Source organism: Syngnathus floridae, chromosome 9 (genome assembly GCF_059516105.1).
Source record: "Syngnathus floridae isolate MCC-2025c chromosome 9, RoL_Sflo_1.0, whole genome shotgun sequence".
NCBI lineage: Eukaryota > Metazoa > Chordata > Actinopteri > Syngnathiformes > Syngnathidae > Syngnathus > Syngnathus floridae.
Window position 1 is genome coordinate 12,691,663 of NC_142421.1, and position 13,375 is coordinate 12,705,037.

The 13,375-nt window shown below is 42.5% G+C and overlaps 1 long non-coding RNA gene across 2 annotated transcripts in view; it reads left to right on the plus strand.

The window, feature by feature from the left end:
* The first annotated feature begins 1,759 nt into the window (after positions 1-1,759).
* Positions 1,760-13,375, plus strand: part of LOC148393588 (uncharacterized) — a 31,982-nt gene continuing 20,366 nt past the window's right edge. Inside the window, exons 1-2 of one of the 2 annotated variants that reach the window (XR_015860489.1) lie at positions 1,760-2,105; positions 2,205-3,178. This is a non-coding gene — a long non-coding RNA (uncharacterized LOC148393588). The remainder of the gene's footprint in view (positions 2,106-2,204; positions 3,179-13,375) is intronic. The other variant, XR_015860488.1, reaches the window with a different exon arrangement.

A 13,375-nucleotide genomic window follows, 5' to 3' on the forward strand; every position in this document is an offset into this window, starting at 1 on the left:
ATATTATTTTTTCCTAGGTGCGTCTAACAAGCCATCAGGGCCTTTACGGCAAAGATGGATACTGACCGGCGTTTTTGCTATCATGATTTGAGCTTCAGGTTTGCAGTTTAGCATCACACTTTTATCTTAGCTCTTTTCTGTGAACTAGCAGCACAATCCTCTGGCGTAATATACCAACAACAGTGTCAGGTATTTTCTCTGACTGAATACCTGTATAAAAGAAAAGGATCAGCAGACAAAACAAGTGCGGCAGAATATGGAGTTTTTTCTCGCGAGGAGTGCATCCAGATTTACAGCAATCTGACTACACTAAAAATCTGTTTGCACTCTTCGCTCTTTTTATTTGGAATGCCCGACCCACAATGTGAGACTAGCCCCTAAGGAGGTGGGGAGAAGGCGTGGACTTTGTCTCATTAGAGAAGAAACGAGAAACAAATGCAAGGACAGAATGCTATGTGAAACAAGAAGTCACAGACAAGACGCCATGAGAAAAGAATGCAAGGACAAAATGCCATGTGCAGACATCAACAAAATAGATTGAGCTATCAACAATTTTCTTGGATTCCCAGAGGTGTAGAAGGTCAGGAAGCTCCAGACAGCATCGTTTGACTTGTTGTTGACTGGTGGACGTCTGCAAGGCGGAACAGCAAGCATTCTGTGCAATAATCTTATTAATAAGTACTCATTAGAGAACGCATGATATAACATGTTATATCATGTTATCATGTTATATATGTTAATGTTAACATTAACATATATATACAATTTATCTAACAAACAGGTCCACCCCCTCTCTCAAATCACACCTCTGTGTATCACGTGTTTTTAATCAGGATATGTTTTAAACTTAGACAACCTTCATAAAAACAGAGGCCTTCATCTGTCTCCCTCCAAAATTAAACGATTCCAACAGTCTCTCTTTCAGATAACTTTGGCACCAATAATGTTGACTCTACTATTGTTTGTCAAATTACATGCGACAACACCTTGATTTTTTTTCTCCTTTAGATGTCTTTCTCAACAAAACACACCCCTTGATCCTCTAAACTATTGTATGTCAAACACCTTGATTTTTTCTCTTTCAGATAACTTTGGCACCAATAACGTTGACTCTACTATTGTTTGTCAAATTACATGCGACAACACCTTGATTTTTTTTCTCCCTTAGATGTCTTTTTCTCAACAAAACACACCCCTTGATCCCCTAAACTATTGTATGTCAAATTAGATGCGACTCTCTTTCAGATAACTTTGGCACCAATAATGCCGACTCTCACGACCCCCAATACTGACACAAACACCCCTCCCCTTCTTTTTCGCAACAAAACGGCCCCCTTCAACCCACACGTACTGGTTGATAGCAAAGCTAGCTCAGATGCTGCACATGTTTTGATTCACAAAAATACATGCCCATACATATCCACATCCAAAAATTGGCGCCAGCAAACCAAAATGGCGACAATCAAAGACGCCCCCAACCCCTCCCCAATCCAAAAGGGGGTGATTTATGATACCATGACAAATCATAAAAAGGTCATAAAATTTTATGACCCCTACCTCATTTACATATGAATAGACATCAAGGTGAGGTGCATTTATCTTGAACATATTCAAAACATGAAAAATAGAGAAAAAAATCAAATAAAGCAATTATCACTTTAAAGTGCCATATCAAAGTCCATGAAACAACCAAATAAACAAAACAAAAAACTACAACCAAAATAAAAAAAAAAGTTTTATTTTCAGACTAAACTGGATGAGGGCGCTCTAAATTTCACCGTTGGCCGTGACTCATCAACTGGGAAGGGCTTAACATAAATGGCACGAAAAAGAAACTCATATTCTGCAGGTTACAAACTTCAAGTTGTAAAATATGCAGCCGAAAACAGTCATCGAGCAGCAGATAGAAAGTTTGGAGTTAGTGAGAAACGTGTAAGGGATTAGCGAAAAGCGGATGTTACTCTTAGCGAAATGAAGAAAACAAAAAAAAGGTAATCGCGGGCTAAAAGCTAAGTGGCCACAGCTCGAAGAACGAGTTCGTACATGGGTGGTTGAACAACGTGCGGAGAGGCTTATCAACAGTGCAGTTGCGTCTCCACGCCCAGGTATTTGCCAAAATCATGAATATAAATGACTTTGTAGTGAGAAGATCTTCTTGTTGTTATCGCTTCATGCAACGCAAACGCTTCTCAATCCATGCCCAGGTGCTGGCCAAGGAGATGAATTTAAAAGATTTTCAAGGAGGACCTTCTTGGTGTTATCGCTTCATGCAACGCAACCGCCTCTCCATCAGAGCAAGAACATCGATGTCCCAAACACTCCCACCAGACTTCCAAGTAAAAATCGACTGTTTCCGTGAGTTCATTAAGAAGCATGTAAGTGAGCATAACGTGACATCGGATCATATTATTAACATGGACGAGATCCCACTCACGTTTGACATTCCCATGGGCCGAAGTGTTGCAAAAAAAAAGGCAGAGGAGTGTTAATTTACAAATTACTGGTCATGAAAAATCGCACTTGACAGTGGTGATGGCATGTTGTGTAGATGGCACAAAATTGCCACCAATGGTCATCTTTAAACGAAAAATGATGCCATAAATCCAATCCCTTCAGTTACTGTCGTCTTAAATGAGATAGGGTGGATGGATCAAGAAATTATGAACTTGTGGATGAACAAAAGTCCGAGGCGTCCGGATGGCTTCTTCAGAGCGAACAAAGGTCTGCTTGTGATGGACAGCATGCGAGTGCATATCACGCCACAGATAAAAGAGAAATTAAAAAGCCTCAACTCCATACCTGCCATCATCCCTGGAGGCTGCACTAAAATACTTCAGCCACTTGACGTCTCCGTGAATCGGAGCTTTAAAGCAGTTCTGCGTAACCTGTGGGAGCAATGGATGGTGGACGGAGAACACAGCTTTACGGCAACCAGGAGAACATTCCTAGACGTCATTGGATGGATCGACAAAGCGTGGGCTTCGGTTACACCCAAAATAATTCTGGCAGGATTTAGAAAAACTGGAATAATTCCAACTGAAACTGACGAGGAGTCTGACGTCAGCGACGGAGATGACGAAGGGCCCCAAGTACTACCGGCATCAGTCGCGGCTTTGTTTGAAAGTGACACGGAGGACGAAGCTTTTGAAGGATTTAATGATTAGGAGTGACGCAGAAGGTTTGGAATTTTTATTTATTTATGTTATAGTTATTTGATATATATTTTATTTCGTGTAGCAACTTCTATATATTTTTATCGTTACAGTTCATAGTTGTTGGCTCGTTGGACTCTTATTTTGTTAAATAAAAAGCCGTTTACCTAACCCGTGTTTTTCCTGGTACTTTGTTAACGCTACTATATATATATATATATATATATATATATATATATATATATATATATATATATATATATATATATATATATATATATATATATATATATATATATATATATATACTACATCTGTGGAATAGAAGGAGTCGCAACTGACCCACGAGGCTGACGTCAGTTGCTCACGCGCAGCGTTGTTGACATAAAGGACGAGAAATTTGATCGATCAATTTATTGTTTTGGAGTGACACAGATGGTTTGATAATATTGTTGTTTATGTGATAGTTATTTAAAATATACTTTATATATCGTTATATGGGCCTGTGGAATAATTTGAACTGCGGCGCGGCGCACAGCATTGTTGACATAAAGGACGATCGATGGATTTAATGATTTGGAGTGATACAGATGGTTTGATAAACGTGTTATTCATGTAATAGTTATTTGCAGGGCTGTGGACACGGTCGGATTTTTGCACCGAGTCCGGTGTTGCTTGACCACCGAGTCCGAGTCCGGCTGTCCATTTTTTCTGTTAATTCATGTGACTGCTTAGTCTTTATTCAAGGCTAATTTAGATCAAAATCTAAATAATTACAACAGTTTTATGATGGCTTAGTCTTTATTAAACATATAAACGAATACAATAAACAGATACTTTCAAGTTTCAATTCAATGACTTGAGTTTGTTCTTAGGAACAAAATTGCCTCAACCAAGTCAGCCTTCATCGCGCCGCGCTGATCAGACATGATAAACTTGAGCCCGGAAAACAGGCGCTCTACGCTGAGTTGGCTGATTGGCATTGCTGTTAGTGTCCGGGTCGCTGCCTGGAGCCGGACGCATTCTCAGCAGCATGATGAAAATAAAATTGAACGTATTTTTTTTATTTTCGGACTCGGTGGACTCGGTCAAAATCAGCACTGAGTCTGAGTCCGGCAAAAATGACCGAGTCTGACCGAGTCCCCGAGTCCGAGTCCACAGCCCTGGTTATTTGAATAACTCTGAATGTTACGTCAGGCCCGTTCTCAGCTCCTCGTTTGTGTTTGTCACGTTAGCATACCGTATCGTTTAGCCTGTTGTTGCTGGTTCATCATGTCTGTTCTTGGTGTTGGATTTTGTCGAATAAATTTCCCCCATAATGCGACTTATACTCCGGAGCGACTTTGTGGTTTTTTTCACTTTATTGTGCATTTTATGGCTGATGTGACTTATACTCCGAAGCGACTTTTAGTTCAAACATTACGGTCTATACAAATTCTCAAAGGTCACAAATAAGTCTATAAAATTAAAGGTCAATTTATCATAGTCACATCACATGCAATTACTAATTTACAGGGTGTCCATAAAGTCCTACCATTATCCGTACCGCTTTGTCCCCACCGGGGGGGGGGGTTGTTTGCGGGCGCGCTGGTCACAATTCAACAGCCTTTCTCGTAAAGTTGTAAAATTTTAACGAGATTGTAAGGAAAGCCCATATTTGTAGTATTAGACTCTAATATGTGAATTCATTCAAAACAACCTAAGTATAAACTGATATGAAATTCCTTTTCCATTTTACAGCCATTTCTATACTCACCGATATCGTTGAGTACTGGGTCGTGTTCAGAGACGGACAGAAGTCGTTTGATATGGTGTTCAGATGGCTGAATCTATACAAGGCCTTGATTGGGGTCAAGTTGGCCTCCCTCCAAATTGCCACTCTTACCACAGCTTCATTCTGCAATAGTTTAAACACAAATATTACTTAAGTATGTATGTGTGGAGTGCAATAACAGGAATTCGACAGATTGCATACTTGTTTTACGTAGACTATGCTCAATGGCACCAACCGGGAACCACGAGCCGACACCAGTCTGCTTGGCTGTTTCTAATTTGGAACAAACATGATTGTGTTATCCTGCAATGTTAAATGCAAGGGAACACATTTTTTTTATTTTTAGCAGCAGTGTCCTTCTGGGCCAACATCTACAAAAGCAAAACTAGCATCCGACCTTGTCACTCATTTAGAAACTTACGCCAATTTGTTGAAGTGTCCAAATTTCCGGTGAGCGTAAATCTAGGGCGCACACGATGCAAATGGCCATCGATACGCCCTCAAAAGTTGAGAATGAACCGCAATGTACTGCAATATCAGGAAAACACTATGGCGCAAACAAAAATTCCACACTGATGCAACAACCATACACCAGAAATAATAAAAGAATATGTCCAAGAAAGCTCATAACATACAATTCAAAATATATATTTAAACATGCATGTGTGCGTGAAGTAAACTTACGCTTTGTACATGGCCTTCAATGGTCACCAGGTCCTCAGGAGGGTTCCTGATGACTTCAGTGATAGACGATGGCAACGACGGCGGTAAAATGAGTACATAGTGCCTCAGCCTTTAAGGCTTCACTGCATTCTACCTCTGCCCCCACGTAGATTTTGCTGCTCTTTTGCGTAAGGAGCACTTTGGGGGTTCCCTCCTCAGTCATGAAATTGACGAAAACGTAACTGCTGCCCTCTGTGACTTGGCTAGCCAGATGACTAAAGAGCGTCATCTTGTAAACGCTGGTACCGTCCCAGAGGGCAACAGTTACATTCTCGTAGTGGCCGTCCATTTCATAGCTAGAAACACCATCATGCTTCAACCCTCTGACCCGAATCTCCCTCCTCAACGCCACCACCTTCGCCGTCCACTTTTCTCTCCATTCTGAAAGAGAAAGTGACAATCAATAAAGATCCGGAATTTTTGGGATCTTTTTTTTTTTTATTTCCATGTGATTCCAAGTATGTTAAGAGAATTTCTAAAAATGTGCAAAGTACTTCTCAATCTGACACGCATATCCCATTGCAGCATTTGGGGACAAGGTGAATCACTTTGCCTTCACTCGAACGAATTGCAAAAGGGATGACCGATAGCGGCCAAACCAACTTTAAATGTTGCTTGTTTTTGTAGCATGTGATTCGACTAATTTTCCTTTGTTTGTTTGTGTATCCACTTTGACTTTAAACCAGCAATGTTGTTCCTCGTTGACTCTAATTGCAAACACATGGGTGTGGCGGTGTCCATTTTGTCCCATTGTGCACACACGGATGGCCAATTTTCCTCGCTCAAAAGCCTTGCTTGCGGACTTCGAATGGCCTTTTTACGATATACCATTAATTTTCACGGGTAAAACAATATAGCAGATTTAAAAGTGCCCGTCTATGCTTGTTTTAGAACTTATGTTCTGATCACCTGTTCACTTTCATGCATCTGATGGAGTTAATTCATACCAAATTCATCAGGATGTACCTCCGATAAAGCCCATTTTGAGAACAGGACAATATTTTTTTGGAGTATAGTAAATGAAACGAGAGGATCTTGGAATACTTAATTAACTTCCACCCATTCCACGCCAACACAACAGTCCAGGTTAAAATAATTTATTAATAAATGAACTAAGCACATGCCTCACAGTGTTATCGAAAATCAAATTTCGAGTTGGAGGGGAGATAGCTGAGAAACCACTTACCTCTGTCGTCAGGTTTGTTCTAATGAGTACAGCTTGGAGTCTCCACCCACTTTTATGCGTGGTGGAGTCTAAAAAAAGATGTTTTGTCGTAGTGTCGAAACTTTATTACCGTATTTGCCGGTGTATAAGTCGACTCGGTGTATAAGTCGACCCTCTAAAATTCGACGGAAATTTACGATTTTATGATATATCCTTTGTATAAGTCGAGCTCAATTGTTGCATTATATTAAACTTCAAAATTCAATCAGAAATATGCGAAATTTATTGACGAAATGTGTTCAAATTCCGGGAGGCCGTGCGCATGCGCAGTGGCTGGAAATAGCTCCAGCCGAGCGGATCGGCTGTTTATAAGCACCGCGGAGGTGATCGCGGAGCCTCATTCGACTTCCAGCGGCCGGCGAGCTCGCGCACGCCGCCCGGCACCACCGGGAGGCCGGAAATAGCTTCAAGCCGAGCGGATCGGCACTTTATAAGCACCGCGGAGGAGATCGCGGAGCCTCATTCGACTTCCAGCGGCCTGCGCACTCGCGCACGCCACCAGGCACCACCGGGAGGCCGTGCGCACGCGCCAAGTGGCCGAAAATAGCTCCCGCCGAGCGGATCGGCACTTTATAAGCACCGCGGATGAAATCGCGGAGCCTCATTCGACTTCCAGCGGCCGGCGAGCTCGCGCACGCCGCCCGGCACATCCGGGAGGCCGTGCGCACGCGCCAAGTGGCCGAAAATAGCTCCCGCCGAGCGGATCGGCACTTTATAAGCACCGCGGATGAAATCGCGGAGCCTCATTCGACTTCCAGCGGGCCGCGCACTCGCGCACGCCGCCCGGTTCAAATTTTCTAAGTGCCAACACACAATGAGATGCATGAGAAACGGCCTTGGTTACCATCACATTTGAAGCGATGAATACGAAGTTAAATTTTATGACTCGGTGTATAAGTCGAGGTCGATTTTTTTTCGGTCGATTTTGGATCGAAAAAGGTCGACCAATACACCGGCAAATACGGTAGTTACATAGATAACACTGACAAATCACCACATCCCTATAAATTAATCTGAAATGTGATTATACCATTGGGTGAACATGCTACAGCAGGGGTGGGCAAACTTTTTGACTCACGGGCCAGAATGGGTTCAAAAATTTGACAGAGGGGCTGGGCCAGGAGCATTTGAACACGCAATGTAATTGATTAAACCTGGGGATTGAAATGTGTGAAAAACAGACACAATCGAAGGTGCACATTTAAAGAAATCAAACGGAAACTGGAAAAAGATCAATGGAATCACTTTCAACATTCAGAGCATATTATTACCCAAGGAAAGAAAGGGGTCTTTAAATTGAGAGCGATGTGCAGCACGTTAATTAAGCTACTGTAATAATAATAATAATAATATTTTTTATTTTTATTTTTTTTTTATTTTACTGGTTCTTTTATCACAGACAAAATATTTAGGTTGATTTACCTGACATGTTTCGGCGTGTACTTCCACCTTCATCAGAGTGTCACTGGTGTAGTTGTGACGCGTCTTTATCAGCTGATGAATGAAGCCATGGCTCACCTGTCAGATTTGTCGTCTCTGTTGATGGTCCTCAGGCCCCGCTTGTGGATCTTGATGGCCTCCCTGATCCAACGCTAATGTTTGTTTTCTTCGGTGCGGATAACTCTGGCCTTTTCCCAGTCCATGATGTGATTCTCTCTTTTGCAGTGGTTGGTGATGGCTGACTTGTGTTCCTGTTCTGCTTGTTGTTTTATTGCTCTTGTTTGTCTTATTGCTGTCTCCTTCTCACACTCCTTCTAGTGTTCTGTTTTTCTTGTAATGAAGTTCCTCCCTGTTCCCCGATGTATGAATTTTTGCATGATTTGCATGGGATCTCGTACATGGTACCTGTGTTGTGTTGTGTTTTTTGTTTTTGACCTGTCCTGCACCTCTGGTTATTGCCCATTGTGGATACTGACATATTTTAAGTGCGTGTTGTATGTGTTTTTCTTCCTTTGTTCTGTCCTCCGGGTCCGTGATTATTGTTGTGCGCTCGTGTAATGTTCTGACTACAGACAGTTTATTTATAGTGGGGTGTTCAGATGTCCAGAGGAGGTATTGGTCGGTGTGTGTGGGTTTTCTGTATACTTTTATTTCGATATCTCCGTTGTCTGTGTGGTGTATGTTGATGTCTAAAAAGGCTATGGATCGATCTGTTTCCTCTTCGTGAGTGAATTTGATATTGCCGGTGGTGTCTATAGTGTTGAGATGGTCTGTGAGGTGTTGTGTAGGTCCTGTTTTTACTTTTTCCAGAATGTCATTGTTGGAAATGATATACTTTTTATCATTGGATTCTATGTAACTACTTTTGTGTGCAAGATTCTCCGCAGTATCTGGCCTCGTGAAAATGACTTGGGGGCATATGGCAGTCATTAGCCGCGCTATACAATAAGCCCCACAGTTAGCTAGACATGTGCAGATCATGTGATTGTCATGGGACGGCTGAAGCAGACAAAGGTCATGAGTACGGCACAGCAATATTCCCAGAGGCACTAAAGACAACGTCTTTGTTGAACTAATGGTCATGAGACGTCCATACTGCCCCGTCCATAAGAGTACCCCCTGTGTTCTGTGGTAATGGGATATAGCTATGGAATGTTTTTCTTGTCTGGAAACCTACTCGACCATGTACACTTGCCCCTTTGTTTCTCTCTCAATAAAAGCACGGCTAAAACTCAGAGCAAAGCGCGAGTCTCAGTCACACTTGCTGCGTGTGTCTGGGATGCGCCCTTCTGCGCAGGAGAAAACGCCAAGCCAAGAAAGACCTACCGTCTCCGAGATTGATTTCAGATAAATGTTGTCAACCCAACAGTCATCTACGTAGCGTTTCCATAATGTGGGTTTGTATATGTCCGGGGCTGTTGAGAGTGCTTTTTGTTCCAAGTCCTCCATGAAAAAGCTGCACATGATGGCAGACAGTGGATCTCCCATGGGGAATCCTTCTTTTTGTCTGTAAATTGTGTTCCTGTATTGGAAGTATGTGGAAGTGGCGATAAAATGGAGTAGTTGAGTGATGTCCTGTACTGTTAAATTTATGCGTTTCTTGAGTGTCCTGTCTGCTAATAATCTGTCATGTACTATGTGTATGGTGGCCTGTGTGGGTGTTTTTGTGAAGAGTGAAATTACATCATGTGATATGAACATTTCATCTTTCTGTACTTTTATGTGGGTGAGTTCTGTGGCGAGTTGTTTCGAGTTTTTGCAGTGTTGATCGGTGAGTCCTAGTAGTGGTTTTATTATTTGAGTCCTTTTGAAAGGTTGTAGGTAACTGATTCTATGCTGTCTACAATGGGGCGGAGAGGTGTACCTGGTTTATGGATTTTTGTCGTGCCATAGATCCTGGGGATGATGTTTGCTGTGGGTACTAAGTGATTGTATGACTGTTTGTCTATTTTATTTTTCAATAAGTAGTGGTTTAAGTAATGCTTAAGTTTATTTTTCTTGTCTTCTGTTGGGTCTTTTTTTACCACTTCATAGGTGTCGTCCTGTAGTAACTGTCGCATCTGTTCTTCGTAAGTGTCTGTGTCCATGATTACTGTTGTTCTGCCTTTGTCTGCTGGGAGGATTGTGACGTCTTTATGTTTTGCTAGTGTATTCATTGCTCTTGCTTCCTGTTTGGTAACAGTGCTGGGTGGTGATTTAGCTGTTTTTAGTACACCTGCAATTTCATTACGTAGTGCTGCTTTCTGTCCTGGATTGTGTATTTTTTCGCATGCCAACTCCGTGGCTAAAATGAAATCCTCGTGGGGTATGTTTTTGGGTGTGATCGCCTAATTGAGTCCTTTCACCAGTATGCTGCGCCTTGCCTGTGTGAGCTTGTGACGTGACATGTTGTGAATCCATTTGTCGTTGATGTGCGTGTGGTCTGGTTGTGTCTTCTTTTTTTGCGCAATGAGTCTGTCTAATTTTCGGATGTGTCGTTTTTTTGTGGCGGTAAATTCCTGTTCGTGTATGCTATCCAAGTGTCCATGTAGTGTTGTTGCCGTGTCATTATCCAGAGAATACCGGTGTTTGAACTGCTCCGTCAGTCGCTGTAGTTTACTGTTGATGTTGTTGAGTTTGTTGGTTGTGCATCGTATCCGTTCTTTGACCAGAGTCATCCGCACTCTCCTGATAATCCTCTCCGCGTTCCTGGTTGGGATCGGGTTCTTGACTGTCAGGCTGGCCGGCGTTACCTCTTCATCCTGGCAGAGTAGGTTGAACCTCAGGTGGTTCCTGTAGCGAGCCCTTTTCTACGTCAGCTTTTCCAGGAGGCGGAATTCCTTGACGGATTTCTCTCCGTAACTTTCTCGTAATAGTTGTACTACGTTCATTTTGTCTTCACTTACAGCAGTAGTTCTTAACCTTTTTCCTTGTTCGCACCCCATTCAATTAACCAACCAGTTCTTGCACCCCTAACCCTAAATAATTATTACAATAATAATTGGTTTATTTTACAGCTATAAGGCTTAATTTGCATTATCCCTAATGCCAATTAACACAATGACTTCTTGATTTCCAGAATTTTTCACTTTTTTCGGTTACCCGACCATTATCCCTGAAAAATTTTAAATTTCCCCCAGGGTATCCTCGCACCCCCTAGGAAGCATTCACCCACGGTTAAGAACCACTGACTTATAGATTATTTTACTGGTTCTTTTATCACATTGTTTAGGTTAATTTACTTGAGATGTTTTGGCGTGTATTTCCGCCTTCATCAGAGTGTCACTCGTGTAGTTGTGACACGTCTTTATCAGCTGATGAATGAAAGCGTGGCTCACCTGTCAGATTTGACGGGTGAGTCAAATCTCAGCATTCTGGAGGGGCGAACGGAAAGCAGAGGGCGTGACTCACCTGTCAAATATTTTACCCCCTCATCTTTCTTCTTCGGGAACATAAGTGTGGTTGTTCGTTTCATTCACAAGTCCAATTTGTCAGGCGGCTTTGTCACCTGACCAAATCTGGTGACAGTCCCTGTAGGTCAGAGGGGACTTCTGTTTCTTCTGAGTAGACGCCTGTCGGTCTCTGCCACATAATACGTCAGAGGGTTGGCCGATCTGATGACAGCTCCTGTGGTTCTCTCAGTGGTAATCCAAACTTTCTGACCAGCAGTCAGTTGTGGGAGGGGTCTTGAACGGTGTCTCAGGGCATAGTTTGTGGTCTGCCTAATCCTCTCTTTTTCCTCCTCTATGTGAAAGGCCTGCAGGTCTGGCCACATAAGATCCAGCTTGGTTGCTGATTGTGGTAGAGATGTACGTAGGTTTCTTCCCATCAGCAGCTGTGCTGGTGAGAATCTGTGTGCCAATGGGGTGAACCTGTAGGCCAGTAGCGCTCTGCTGTGGTCTTTTTTCCACAAGTCTTTGATGGTCCGTACAGTGCCTTCCGCCTCCCCATTTGCCTGAGAGTAGCAGGGGCTGCTTGTGATATGTGTGAACTTGTGTGATCTTTCGCAAACTCCCTGAACACTGATGATGAAAACTGAGGCCCCTTGTCCGATACCACAATCTCTGCAGTCCCATGCCTGGCGAAGACTTCTTTAATAGCTCTGATCGTCACTTTAGCTGAAGTGCTTTTGAGCTCTGCTATTTCAGTGTATCTTGAGAAATAGTCTATGATCAACAAGTACTCTCTCTTGGACCACTCGAACAGATCCATTACAATCCTTTGCCACGGGTGGTCCGGCAGGGGAGTAGGCAGCAGTGGTTCTTTGAGCTGTGATCTGTGCATTTGACGTATTCCACAACTTTCCACCAGGTGTCCTATCTGGGCGGAGATGCTCGGTCACCAGACCGTTCTCGGGGTAGTCCTCATATTTAATATATGGGGGGAGCGGCCGGCAAGCTGGCCGGACAATGTTAGCCTTGGCGACTCGCGAACATTTCCCCGCCCGCCGCCTTCAATCTAATTTCTTTATGACGCCAAGCCCTCTCAAGTCACCCGAAGCGCGTGCCGAGTAACTCAATTCGAGGCAAGTCTTCGAAATGGCCGCGGCATAATGATAGCCCCCTTCGGTAATTTGATGCTTTTGTTATGTTACGGATATTTTTAGATGTCTTTTTTAAGACCTCAGGGATTCGTTGGTCTAGCGCACCCTTGCACTAGTTTTGCCGAAGTAACTGTTGATATGGGTCCGTTCTACTTTGTCACTCAAGTAGCGAGCCTACTTGTCTTTATTCGAAAAATAATCGAATTAACAGAAGTATGACAATAATAGTATTTGAGAAGGACGTTAATGCATTTAAATCATTAATTCTAACATTTTATATTTATAAACACTCAACCGTTGGAATGGTTCAACCAACTCGATTGTTTAAAAGGAATAATAATTCTCTTGAAACGAATCAAAATGTCCTACTCGAATTATATTTATCCTGCAATTAATTTTGAAGGCAATTCAATCCCTCAAACTTCTGCAATTTAGCGTTTGACGCGGCCCGACAAAAATAGGAACGGGCCCAACGGACAATTACTAATTTTAACTCTACATTAATCCAATTACCGTAATTTAAACACCTTCGTTATTTT